Below are 13,423 nucleotides of genomic sequence, written 5' to 3'. Positions count from 1 at the left end.
GGTTTCTTTTCAACTCACCAACCTGAACCCCATAAAGACCTTAATCTGTCCATTTCATGACTTACATCATCTGCTTCAAGGATCTTGTTTGCTACAGAAGTATAGCTAGTGAACAAATAACCAAACCAGAAATTTATAGAACTGGAATCTATTTCAATTATAGCATGTGGTTTGAAAAGGAAATAAAAAATACAGAAAATTTTTAGCAAATTTATTTACCTCATCATCTCAGCAATCTTGAAATTTCCTACAAATATGACAAGTAAAATATAGCTCTTTCTTCATAAGGATAAGCAGATTGGAAATACTTACCTTGTACCAAAGAAACACTAACAATAACATTTTATAGTGACTGTAATTTTTCCAATAATCCTATGGTGTAGGACGTTAGCACCATTTAGAGGTGATAATGAAAATTCAGTAGCCACCACTACACCAGAAAATGAAAAGTATCATGCCAAATGCTTTGTATGTGGTGCCTTAATTTTCACTGTAACCCTACAAATTAGGCATTGTCAACATCTCTTTTTATAAAGAATTAAGTACAGTCACTTAACTACTGATTGGCAGATGTTAGACTCAAAAGCGCAGGAATCTTGTTTGTTGAAGCCTATACTGTTTATATTTCAAACGTCTTCTACCAAAGAGTATTTAAATTACTAGAATATGACTTTAATTATGAAGTTTTCTGGATGATAAGTATATTATATTTAATTATACCATAAAGCATAGAGTCTTTTAAAAAAATGCATCACAATAGTACAGTGTTATTTCTACACTTCCAAAAATAAACTAGTTCATCAGAAGTAAAAACTGTGCACTGTATAAGAACAGAAGAAACTATAGAAGTGGAAGAGTCAAAAAATTTACTCAGGGTGCTTGACTAGGGTATTTTACAACCTTGTCAAGATCTTCCACAAATAAAAAGGACTTGCTATGTATTCTTTATTTCCCTGTTAAGGGCAACTGTTTAGTATCTGTTCCTCCAGGTCCAGGTTTCACAATCATATATGATTATTTAAAGAATAGCTAGATATATAAAGAAAATAATTAACATAGCAAACAGTTACTCTAGAAAGCCTACTTACAATGTTGGTCCATGGCTAGCATCTGGGAACATGGATTTCAGCAGGATTCCCATCGTGCCCTGTTAAGACGATCACTGTGCCTAAACGGTCCATGCAAACAATATGGTTTGTGCTGAACACTTACTTTCTTCCTGGAGTCTGTAGTTTTGGTTCATGCTAACCCCAATAAGTGTCTTGTGCACTGAATCTCTACAGTGCTTCCCCAATAGACATTATTTTTCATTTCACAGGTGTGAAAGAATGTTGAGAGAATCAAGTACATATTTGACTCTGCTGGGAGAGGACTCTTAGAAATTTGGTTTCCTCTGGAATTTGCCTGTGTGCCTTTACCCTTTGCTGATTTTGTTCTTGTGTTTTCTTGTTGTAATGACTCAGAATACAACTGTGAGTACAGCTATATGCTGAGTCCTTTGGGTCTTCCTAGCCAATCACTAAACATGGGATGTTTTGAGGATCCCTGACACAAATAGTAAGATACTTTCACAATAAACCGATAGGTACCGCTAACAGAATGGCCGTGATAATTTGCTGAAGATTGGCAAACTTGGAGATGTTTTACCTGCCACTAACAAGTACAAAAGTAAGTTCCAAACACCTGACCTTGAATTATATAATGTACATTTTTTGTACCCACCAGGCACTCTAGCAGGAAAAGAATCAGGAGACCCTGTTCCAGCACCACCTTCTTCTTCATCTTCTTCAAATTCTAAATGCTCTTCCTCACCAGGGGCTAAAATTCTCCTATATAAAAAAGGACAGAAAAATTAGTGAGCTACTCCACTTAATACACCAGCGAACCCTCAAAGCCACTAACTTCCCAGATAAGATGCTGATTATTAGGTTAATGTTGATATAAATGTCAATGTCAATCATTTCATTGCTACCAATGGTATCAGTCATATCACCAATACCAAATTTGATAGGGAAAAAAATCCAGAAATATTTTAAAAACAGGCATAAAATAGATAATAAAATCAGAAGACAAAATATGGATGCTTATTTATTTACCTTAATGGGACAGGCTGAACATCAAATGGAAATTCTTTATTATATGTGAGAATATTCTTTAGGACTAGAATAAAGACATAGACAAACATTAGTCTTATATCTTATATCTTAGTCCTACATGTTATGTAAGTCTTATATATTAGTTAGTCTTATATGTTATATCTTAAATTGATACTTTTAATCGTATTTTATAGTGTATTAACCACACATTAATATATGTATTTTAAATTCCGAGTTTCACTATCATTTCAAGACTATGCAATTGACTACTGAGTGTCTTAGCAAAATAAAAATGTCCATAGTGGACTGCAGGTACCAGTATTTTCAGAGTACTGTAAGATCTCCAAGGAAAGTCTCAGAGCCCTCATAGAAAATGAACCATAAAATAGTTCTCCAATGTACAAGGTCCTAGGTGATATGGGGTGAAAGAGAATACCTCTTCTCCTGAAGTATTTTAATTAAAAGATTGATACTGAAGATGACTAATTAAAGAGAAATAGATAATCACATCTTATTCTTTATCCTAAGTAGATTTCCCTCAATACTTATCACACTGGTAAGGTTTGTAACAGTAAGGTTATAATTCTAATATTCCTTTTATGATGAAATTTATTATATATGTGTACACACATACATACATGCATATATATATGTGTGTGTGTGTGTGTGTGTGTGTGTATACACACACACACACACACACACACACACACACACACACAGCAGACTCTCTCCTCAGGGAAGTCATCAAACAACAATGCTATCACCTCTTGTTTCCTGGTTGATTACTTTCTGGCATGTAAGCCCACAGACAGATGTTATACAATTCTATCTGTATCTGGAAAAGTATTTTATGAAATTTATTGTTTCATTTCCCAATTTATGGGTTTCTAGTGACTACCTGCAATTATTTCAAGGTGAATATTTAGCATTATTAATTGGGCAACCCATGATTTTTACTCTAATTACTCAGACTTTAATTTTGGAGTCTTGCAGATTTGAGTTAAAAGGAGTATGGCATATTGGATTCCTAAATAAGGAAATTCAAAAAGAACAGGTTGTAATTACATAACTTATTCCAATAGGAGTCAATCATCCAGTGAGAAAGAAGTTGGAAACTTGTACCTAGATTCTCATTACTCACTCTTAATTCTCTCTCCCTTTAGCTCTTCCTCATCCTTTATCTCTTTCTTCTTCTCAACAAATGCATACCGAGTACTCACAATGTTTCCATCGCTGCTTTAGGTGTTAAAGATACACAGTAATCAAGAACTCATATTTGGACCTTAGACTTTACTAAGGAAAAGTAGACAATAAATATGCCAATAAATAAACTAGATAATGTAAGATGTGATTAGTGGTGTGAAGGATACAAACAGGATGCTGTGTAAAAGCAGAGAGAACTTGGTAGAGTAGCTAAGGTAGACAGGGTGCCTTTCAAAACTAAACTGTAAGAAGATATTTGAGCCAAGACCTGAGATGAGAGGAATCATCCACAAGTGGCTCTAGCATAAGGGCTTCCCAGGTATTCAAGAACAGGCTGGAGCAACAACGAAGGTTCCAAGTTGGAAATAGTTTGCCTTATTCAAGGCATAGAAAGGACTGTGAGAACTTAAATCTGACAAGCAAAGGGGAAGCAGCAGGAGATCAAAGTAGAAGGTTTAAATCAAAACCTAGCCCTACAATTACAACAATAACTTGAACATTTACATAAATACTCTAATTTCCCCAGTTCTAAAATGAGAATGCTACTTCCTTTACAGGCTATTGAGAGAATTACAGCCTAAATAAATGTATACAAAATGGCAAGGGAAAATCTAAAATGGACATTCACTCTCTCCATGACCTTTTTGATCTAGTTGACTAGAATCCTAATATTTCTTAACTTACTAAGAAGTACTGTTTATTTTTTAATACAAGAACATCTTTTCTATACTTCTGCATGATCATTGTTACTAAACTATTAAATCAACTCGATATTAATAAGTAATATTAATAAATATTGATCACTTACACAACAATGGAATAGATACCCAAGAATGGGGAGCAGGTAACAAAAAGATCATGTCTCACTCATATCAGAAACAAAAACACAGAAACACAGAAATGATCATATTGTAATAAGAGTTTAATAAAATGGGCAAAAAAATCAACCATTAAAAATGTATATAACAATAATTTTTAAAAGTTGATCCTGTTATGGTGGCATGTGTCTGTAATCCTAGGTACCAAAAGCCTGAGTCAGGAGGACTAGAAGTTCATCTGCCTAAGCAATGTAGGGAGAACCTGTCTCAAAATAAAAATAAAACAATAAAAGAGCTGGGGTTGTAGTTCAGTGGTAGAGTGCTTGCCTTGCACATGTGGCACTGGGTTCGATCCTTAGCACTACATGAAATGAATAAATAAAATAAAGGTATTGTGTCCATCTACAACTAAAAAAGTTTTAAAAAATAAAAAGGACTGGAAATATAGCTCAGTGGTAGAGCACCCCTGGGTTCAATCCCCAGTACATCAAAAACAAACAAAAAAGTTGAAAAATATCTTGGTTATTAAGAATATCTTGGCTGAGTGTGGTAGTGCACACCTGTAATCCCAGAGGCTTAGGAGGATTAAGAATTCAGAGCCAGCCTCAGCAAAAGTGAGGCATAAGCAACTCAGTGAGACCCTGTCTCTATATTAAATACAAAATAGGGCTGGGGATGTGGCTCAGTGGTTATCTTGCATTTGTATTGTAACAGAATAATTAAATAGTATTTTCTTTTCTTTAGTATCAAAGCTCTGAAGAGGAAGTATTTGCTTTAGAATAATAGCTTTGTTATATTATTTTTACAAGTTAAAGTATTATCAAACATTTAATTTATGTGAATAGTTTTAGAACTAAAAAAACAAATTATGTTTTACTTTCTATAACTGTAGTATAGGTTTACATTTTCAACAACTATGGAATAACAGCTTCTATTGTTCTTTTAAAATAGCTTAAACTTTACATAGAGTTTTCTTTCTACCAATACTAGCAATGATATCTTAGGAGGATCTGAAGAGGAGCTTGAATTTTACAAAAGATATTATCATAAGTATGAAGCATGTCATGGGTTGGAGATTCATGGGCTGATTTGGTAGGACTTACACACTTTGGATCACTACATGGCAGACATCTGATGCTACTCCACCATGGAAAATTCAGTACTCCCAGCCTTTCTCTTGGAGCACGGACCTACCAACCTCCTGAAGCTAACCCTCAAAAGATGACACACAGGCAAATATCAAAATGCATTCTGCTTTTGTGACTGACGTGTTTCATTTTTGTGGTAGGAAAAATGGGCAGCTGCCTCAATTTTGAAAGGTTATTTTTTAAATTATAGGAAAAGATTTCCTTCAAAACATTCAAATCTATTTAACTCAACACAATCTTGCCAAGTTCATACTACACTTAAAGCATTCAATAGGCTCTGGGGTGGGGGAAGAGTCCATTCATAATCTCTTTGAGGACTGAAACAAATACAAGTGAAAAATAACACATGTGAGAGTCTGACAATGGATAGTTAAAATGATCCTATACAGGAGAGGAGGCAGAGTTTAATTATGCCTCTATAGAGACAGCTGAGAAAGCTTTCAGGGAGAGGTGGGATTCTGTGAAGCCTTGAAGGGTGGCTTAATAGAAGGGAATTTTGCAGGGTGGTGGTGGGGAGATATGCTTGAGTAAGCAGCAGTACATTACTGCAATTAACATAAGAAAAAATGGCTCAGACTTTCACAATCATAGTTTTAGTATTTTCAGACAGAATTTAAAAGATTTCAAAATGTTGAAGTAAAGAATACATCAACCCAATAAACCAGCCAAGAGCTAGGGATGTAGCTCAGTGGCAGAGCATTTGCCTTATATGGGCAATGCCCTGGGTTTGATCCCCAGCACCACACACACACACAAAATTAAATTTTAAAAAAACTTTTTTTTAAAAGAAAGGAAACCAGCTAAGTTCAACATATTAAAAGTTAGAATTCACTATTTTTTCCTTAGAACAGGCTTAATTTTTTAAAAAGCAAGCTTGAATAAGTATACTTAATCTGAAATATTACTAAATACCAATTTGTAGAAAATATTTAATTCCAACTCAATAATTAACTCACAACAAGTGCCCTGCTTGGATAAATTCCAAATTACAGAGTCTACCCTACTGAAATACTCGTTTATGTTTCTTTCAGAAGCAACAGCAAATTAAAATCATCTAAAAGGATAACTATCAATAAGGGAAAAGTACAAATGAAAAACAGTATAAAAAATATAATAAAGTGAATCTCCAAAATACTCTTTCCATTTCTACTCCAAATCTTTTTTAAAAAGCAGAAAAAGTAATAGATTTTAACCTGATCTTCGACTAATACATGGGTCAATAATTTCTTAGGAATTTGAACTGGAGAGCTGTACTTAGGAATGATGTAGTACAGCACCACTACAGGTATTAATAACAGCATAGTGAAAGAACCGGTCCAGGAGACCCTAAAACTCATTCCTGGGATTTACAAGCTAATGTCGGTGTTGTCCTTAGCAAAATGAAACTGAGAGGATTCGAGTGCTTAGCATATAGATGCTATTCTAAAAAAAAAAAGGCAATTAATGAAAGATCTTGTGAGGCAATAGAAGTACTTGAGCATGCTCAGAGGAAGAGATAATAAATATATGAAATAAACATCCACAGTCTTTAGAGCCACTCTGTGTACCTATAAGATTCTTAAATTTTGTTTGGAAACAAACAACTAATAGGAAATAGTGACTGAATAAGAAGCCAAAATCCTAATTATTTTTATCATAAAAAACTGAGGGCTGGTGACGTAGTTTACTGGTAAAGCACTTGTCTAACATGCCCAAAGCCCTTGGTTCAATCCCCAGCATCATCTCTCTCTCTCTCTCTCTCTCTCTCTCTCTCTCTCTCTCTCTCTCTCTCACACACACACACACACACACACACACACACACACATACACACACACTCACACACAAACATAATTTTCAGTAGAACCACTGTATAAACAACTGTTGCAACATTTTATTTAAAGCCATCAATGTGTTTTTCTCAAAATAATCTTATATGTAGCCAGTCATAAAAGATCATATATCATATGAGTCCATTTAAATAAAATGTCTTCAATAGGACAATTTATAGACAGAAATCAAACTAATGGTTTCCTAGGGCTGGGAATTAGAAGGGATTTTAGGGGGATGGCAAGAAGTGAATGACTGCTCATGGGAATAGGGTTTCTTCTTGTGGTGATGAAAATGTCCTAAAATTGATTGTGGTGATGTCTGCATAACTCTTCCAATTTACTAAAAAATTGAATATGATATGTTAAATTGGTGAACTGTGCTTTATATAAATTATATCTCAATCATATACAAAGTATTTATTAATGCTTTTGAAAAATAAAGTTTTAGGTACAAAAAAACCCAAAAAATTGTGAGAAATATTACATTGATTAGTATCCTTATATACATTGGATATAGGCATAAGAACTATTTCTGAATATAAGTGTGTCTCTTATAACATCTCCAACTCTTATGATCTATGGCTGGAGATGTAGCTCAGTGGTAAAACGCTTGCCTAGCATGTGTGAGGTCATGGGTTTGATCCCCAGAACCACAAAGAAAAAAAAAACTTTATGATCTGGATTACATAAAGTAACCAAAACTATTAAAATGACAGAGTTCATCAGAATTCTTGCCATATTCAGAAGGATGGTGTTCTGAAGAAATGAAATATGATCATCTAAAACTTTGGAAAAGCCACCAGAATCACAACAAATCTGTTACGCATTCCTTTTTTGTTGTCTGTTGTTGTTAACTTCTCTTTTCTAACCCAAACAACAGAAAATCAGATCCCCTTCAGTATACTCTGAGAATCCTTTTTCTACCCTGTATTTGCAATACAATCACATTTCAGCTATCTCAATAATATATGTTTTTGTTAGAATTGCTATGAATGAATTAGATATTGGCAGTTTGTGGAATTTATAGGAACATTCTATTTAGTTCTTTTTTGGCAGGGGATACTGGGACTGAACTCAGGGGCACTTGACCACTGAGCCACATCCCCAGCCCTATTTCATATTTTATTTAGAGACAGGGTCTCACTAAGTTGCTTAGTGCCCTGCTTTGCTAGGGCTGGCTTTGAATTTGATATCCTTCTGCCTCAGCCTTCCGAGTGGCTAGGATTACAGGCATGCGCCACTGTGCAAGGCCCTCTTTAGTTCTTAAATTAATTTTTTACCTCTTACTCAAAGCATGTTTACATTAAAAGGATTGCACTAGTGTGAACTGAGATAGACTGAAAAATGTTCTGAGATTTAGACCCTGCTCAGTTACTGGGGATTTAAATGAAACAGGGCAAACAAATAATTTCATTTCTTTCCTCAATAGAGAATGTGACCACAAGTCTGAGACTCCTTTCTGTTTGAAAATGCTTTGATTTTATGATTCCCTACTTAAAAATCTTACTTAGTTGGATAAATAAAATCTACTATTCCCTAGTCACATAAATGCACTGAGATGTGCAATCTTATCTCAATAAAAAAAGAGTACAGGAGCTGGGTTATAGTTCTGTTGGTAGAGCATTTGCCTTGCATGTGTGAGGCACTGGATTCGATCCTCAACACCACATAAAAACAAATAAATAAAATAAAGGTATTGTATCTGTCTACAACTAAAAAAAATTTTTAAAAAGGCTACATTAACTTACATTCATTCAGTTATTCACACTGTGCCTTTGCCCATACTGCAAGATGAAATCCAAATGGTAATTAAAAATGCAAATATTGTAGGAATTTTAAAAGCACCAAAAAGTAAGAGAAATAAATCCAATCACTTTCTGTGCTAAACAATCTTAATATTCACAACAGATAAAACTCTTTCTAAAGGAATATCACTAAAAAATATAAAACAAAACTTACTTGGTTCTAGCTTCTTCAGGTCCTCCAGTTTAAGTTCTTCCTGGGACTGTGTGGACTAAATTTAAAATATGCATATTATATCTTTTCATTACAAAGATTTCACTACACCCTTTGTCTTTTAAGTGGCAAGAATCAAATATTAAATTAAATATATTTCTTGCTTTAAAGGTAGAAATGAAAAGTTCCAAACTGATTTTTGGAATATTCAAGCTAATAGAAACAGAAAAAATTAAAATCATATCTTTTATTTCTACAGTGTACAAAGTATGAACTAAATCATTTAAGTGTGAGTTCAACTGATCAATTCCAATTGTTATAAAACCCTTCTGAGATAATATTGCTTTGGGCATGAATGTCTAATATCTTATCAGAACAATTTAGAATAATTTATTAAAAAAAATCCATTTACCTGTAAAGCTGCGCTTCACAATTCCAAGCATGTTGCAATTTTGCCTATGGTTTTCTGTAGGGAAAAAAAATGCTATACATCCCAAGATAATTTTAACTGTCAGTTACTAAAATCAAGAATTTTTATTTATAAGAGATCTATAGGGACTGGGATTTTAGCTCAGTGGTTGAACACTTGCCTCACATGTGTGAGGCACTGGGCTCGATCCTCAGTACTACATTAAAAACAAAAATAAAACAAAGATATAGTGTCCATCTACAATTTAAAAAAATTACAAAAGAGATCTATACTTCTTTAAATAAATTATTATTCCTTTTCTAGCACCTTGCAGATTTTAGAGAAGAGAATCTGAAGACAAAGGGCTGAGAAGTGGGAGAGAGATGAGTATATATTCTCTTCTAAACTAATATGCCATAACCAATTCTAAATCAAGTTTGGTTCGGTGATAGGTTTAGATATAATTTAAAGGGCAACAAAGATAGCCATTATGGAAAGCAGTGTGGAGGTTCCTCAAAAGATTAAAAATTGAACTACAATATGATCCAACAATTCCACTCCAGGATATATGGCCAAAGGAAAGGAAATCAGTAAGCTGCAGAGACACCTGCACTCCCATACTCATAGCAGCACTATTCCTATTAGCCAAGAAATGGAAACCTAAGAGTTCATCAACTGATAAGTGGAAAAAAATGTTATATATACACAATGGAATACTATTCAGTCATAAAAATAAAGAAATCCTATCCTTTGCAATAACATGATGGAACAAGATCATTATATTAATGAAGTAAGCCAGGCACAGAGACAAGACCCAAAAAATCTTATTCATGTGGAATACAAAAAAGTTGATTTCATAGAAGTTGAAAGTAAAATGGTAGTTACCAGGGGTTGGAGCCAGTAGGGGTGGGTGGAGGGATAAATAAATGCATCCTACATTTCAAAAGAAAAAAGAAAAATTTGAAAGTTTTTAAACATAAGAAATGATAAGTGAGTAGAAAATGTTAACTGGATTTAAATATCACACAACATATACATGTATCAAAACATGTTACCCCATTTATATGTACTATCTTTGTTATCTGTAAGTTAAAATATTGACTTTATTTGTTTTAAAAATAGCTTTTTTTAGTTGTAGATGGACATAATACCTTTATTTTATTAATTTGTTTTTATGTGGTGCTGAGGATTGAACCCAGTGCCTCACACATGCTGGGTAAGCAAGCACTCTACCACTGAGCTAAAATTCTAGCCCCAAAATACTAACTTTAAAAAAGAAAACAGAAAATTAAAAAGGGGGAGGGCAATGAAAAGGGATTTTTGACATCTTCCCTTCCAATCATCTTCTCATAAAGCCTGAAATTTACTAAAAGATATCTGAAAGATAGCACAATGGTCTAATTTAATTCTGATTAAAGCTCAATTCTGACTTGTTTAAAAACGTAGGCAATATTAACAAAATCAGTATTTGTGATGAATGGTGCAGATTTTACAGTCTACCTGTTTTATAAAATAAGCTATAAAACAGATGTGATAGGGCACAGTCCTTGCTTTTAATATGCTCATGTTCTATTATGTGTGATAAAACATATACAAAATCACTATATTAAAAAGAGAGACACTCAATCTATAAGCTTCAGCAAAATAAGTTCCTTTTATGTCCTAAAGGAAAAGAACAAGATCTATATTAGGAATCCAGTCCCAAAGACTAGGGAGGATTTCCAAATCAAAGAGTTTGGAAAATTGTCATGGTTCAATTACTTAAAATCCCCAACTGAAAGCAGAGGGATAGGTTTGAAAAGTAAAGTGAAGTAGGGCATAGTCATTCTGAAAATGGACCTTCCACAAACTCCTTGCTGAGGAATCTAGGATTTCTTTAACAATAAGTTACACAGAAGTGTGTTTTTATTGTTCTTTTTTTTTTAACAGACATGCCCTTAAGAACACTGTTGTGAGCTGGGCATCGTTATGTGTACCATCTACTGGGAAGGCTAAGGCAGGAGCCTAAAAGTTTAAGGCCTGTGTGGGCAACACGGTGAGATTCTTTCTAAAAACAAAAAACAACAAAAAAAAACCCTTGGCTGTTGTGATACAGGTATGCAATGTATACATAATTTAAAGGAAAGGGGAAAAACTGAAGGAAAAATCATTTAAGTTATTTCAAACTGTCTAAACAATATTCAGAATAAGAATATGAATAGCTAAGGTGGAAATGAAAAGGGAAGATTCATGAGATTCATAAAAGAAATTATCAGGGCTGGCAGCTGAACAATGACACTGAGACTTCTAGGTCCTTCCAAAAAAGATATTTCTGAAATGTCTTTAGGAATAAGTCTAGATCATAAAAGCAAAGAACTGTGTACATCATTTACAATGCTTACAAAATGACATATTTTGGAAAAAAACTGACACATTTTTCTGAACGCATTTTATGTATGACTTACAAAATGTTTAGTAAATTGGGGATTTGGTGATTTTGTGTTTGGTTAATGTTCTTTGAAAGGTAAAAGAGGAGTAAAGGGAAGTAACAGTATTGTTCTGGCCCCTGGTGCTTAGGCTAGTGGACACTCTTCAATTACTGTATCTTCAACAAACAGCTAGGATAGCAACTCACAAAAAAACCTATTATTGAGCAAGATATGCCTCTCAGACACACAAGTAATAATATTTAATTATCTCCATAATCTTTTAAAAATTTCAATATAAAAGCTTAGAAAATATGCAATTTTAATCTGAAAAGAGATTACATTTGAAAATTATATTTATACATAGTTTGCAAAATACTCAGGTTTATTCATCCTCTTAAATAGCTATGTATAGAAACCAGCAGTAAGCAATCTTTTCTACATAAAGTCTAATATCCCCAATCATTGTTGTTCAAATATACCACTCAACTCCAGCAAAACTAGTAAATAATTAAGCATAAATATAATAATCAAATAATTTATTAATAACAAATACTATTAATTATTAACCACTTATTAATAACTAATGAGCACTTACCGACAGGCTCTCCTATGTGAGTTATAAACATTAATTTAATTAACCCTCCCCACAACTCAGAGTTAGCTATGATCATTTTACAGGTGTGAAAACTGAAGTATGGACAGGTTAAGTAATTTGTCCCAGTCATCAATGCCTTCTATACAACACACAAGATATTCAATAAAACCACACACTTCAATCAATTCCATTTAGCTATATTCTTTACTATATACTTTCAAAACTGATTTTATAAAAGAATTTTGCTTGTATTGAGATGTATCAATGAGATAATCTTCAAAATAGTGGTTAGCTTTTTTTCCTTTTTGACTTTAAAATCCATTTTATTTCACACTTCAAACATTTAAGATAAAAATGTTGTACCTGAACAATAAGAAACCACTAACAAACTATTCTCACTTAAACATTTCTTCAAGTTAAGCAAAGGCAATAGCTTTTTATACAGAAATGTACTGAACTATGGTAAAATACCAACAGGCCTTATTCATAACTATTTTAAGGGACCACACCCAGCTTCAGTATTAAAAAAGAAGTGAAACACTATTATTTCAGCTGTGGCAATAACTTTTAAAACATGTAGATTTTATTGATGTCAAAATCAAGTGCTTGCTACTGAAACAGTGTCACCTTCCTTAAAATGAACAGTTCAGAAAAATGATAAAGAAGCACAAGTTCACATATTCCAGAGTATAAGTATTGACTACTTTAATTAATGTACATTAAACCAAGCACTGAAGTGATGTTTGACTTTTAGAAAGACTTAAATCACTAGCATTTTATTCAAATTAATTGCTCATAGCTAATATGATAAGAAACAGAAAACAGTATCATTTTTAGAGTATTATCTACTTTAGTTTGTCATTGCTAAGAAAATTGAGAGCCCTAAAGATCAGTTAAAGAAAAACATGGAATTAAAATGGACAATTAATGAGCTAAATTAATTTTGCTAAAATGTATTCAATTTATATAATGAATAAAA

The 13,423-nt window shown here is 33.2% G+C and overlaps 1 long non-coding RNA gene across 1 annotated transcript; it reads right to left on the bottom strand.

The window, feature by feature from the left end:
• Positions 1-1,762: 1,762 nt before the first annotated feature.
• On the bottom strand, positions 1,763-9,068 carry LOC143641015 (uncharacterized). The gene is made up of 3 exons (XR_013155212.1): positions 9,036-9,068; positions 2,097-2,160; positions 1,763-1,829 (listed from the first exon to the last, which is right to left on the bottom strand). It is a non-coding gene; the product is annotated as an uncharacterized LOC143641015 (long non-coding RNA).
• Positions 9,069-13,423: the final 4,355 nt, after the last annotated feature.

This window comes from Callospermophilus lateralis, unplaced genomic scaffold (assembly GCF_048772815.1).
Source record: "Callospermophilus lateralis isolate mCalLat2 unplaced genomic scaffold, mCalLat2.hap1 Scaffold_82, whole genome shotgun sequence".
Taxonomy (NCBI): domain Eukaryota; kingdom Metazoa; phylum Chordata; class Mammalia; order Rodentia; family Sciuridae; genus Callospermophilus; species Callospermophilus lateralis.
This window is presented reverse-complemented; position numbering and strand designations above follow the sequence as displayed.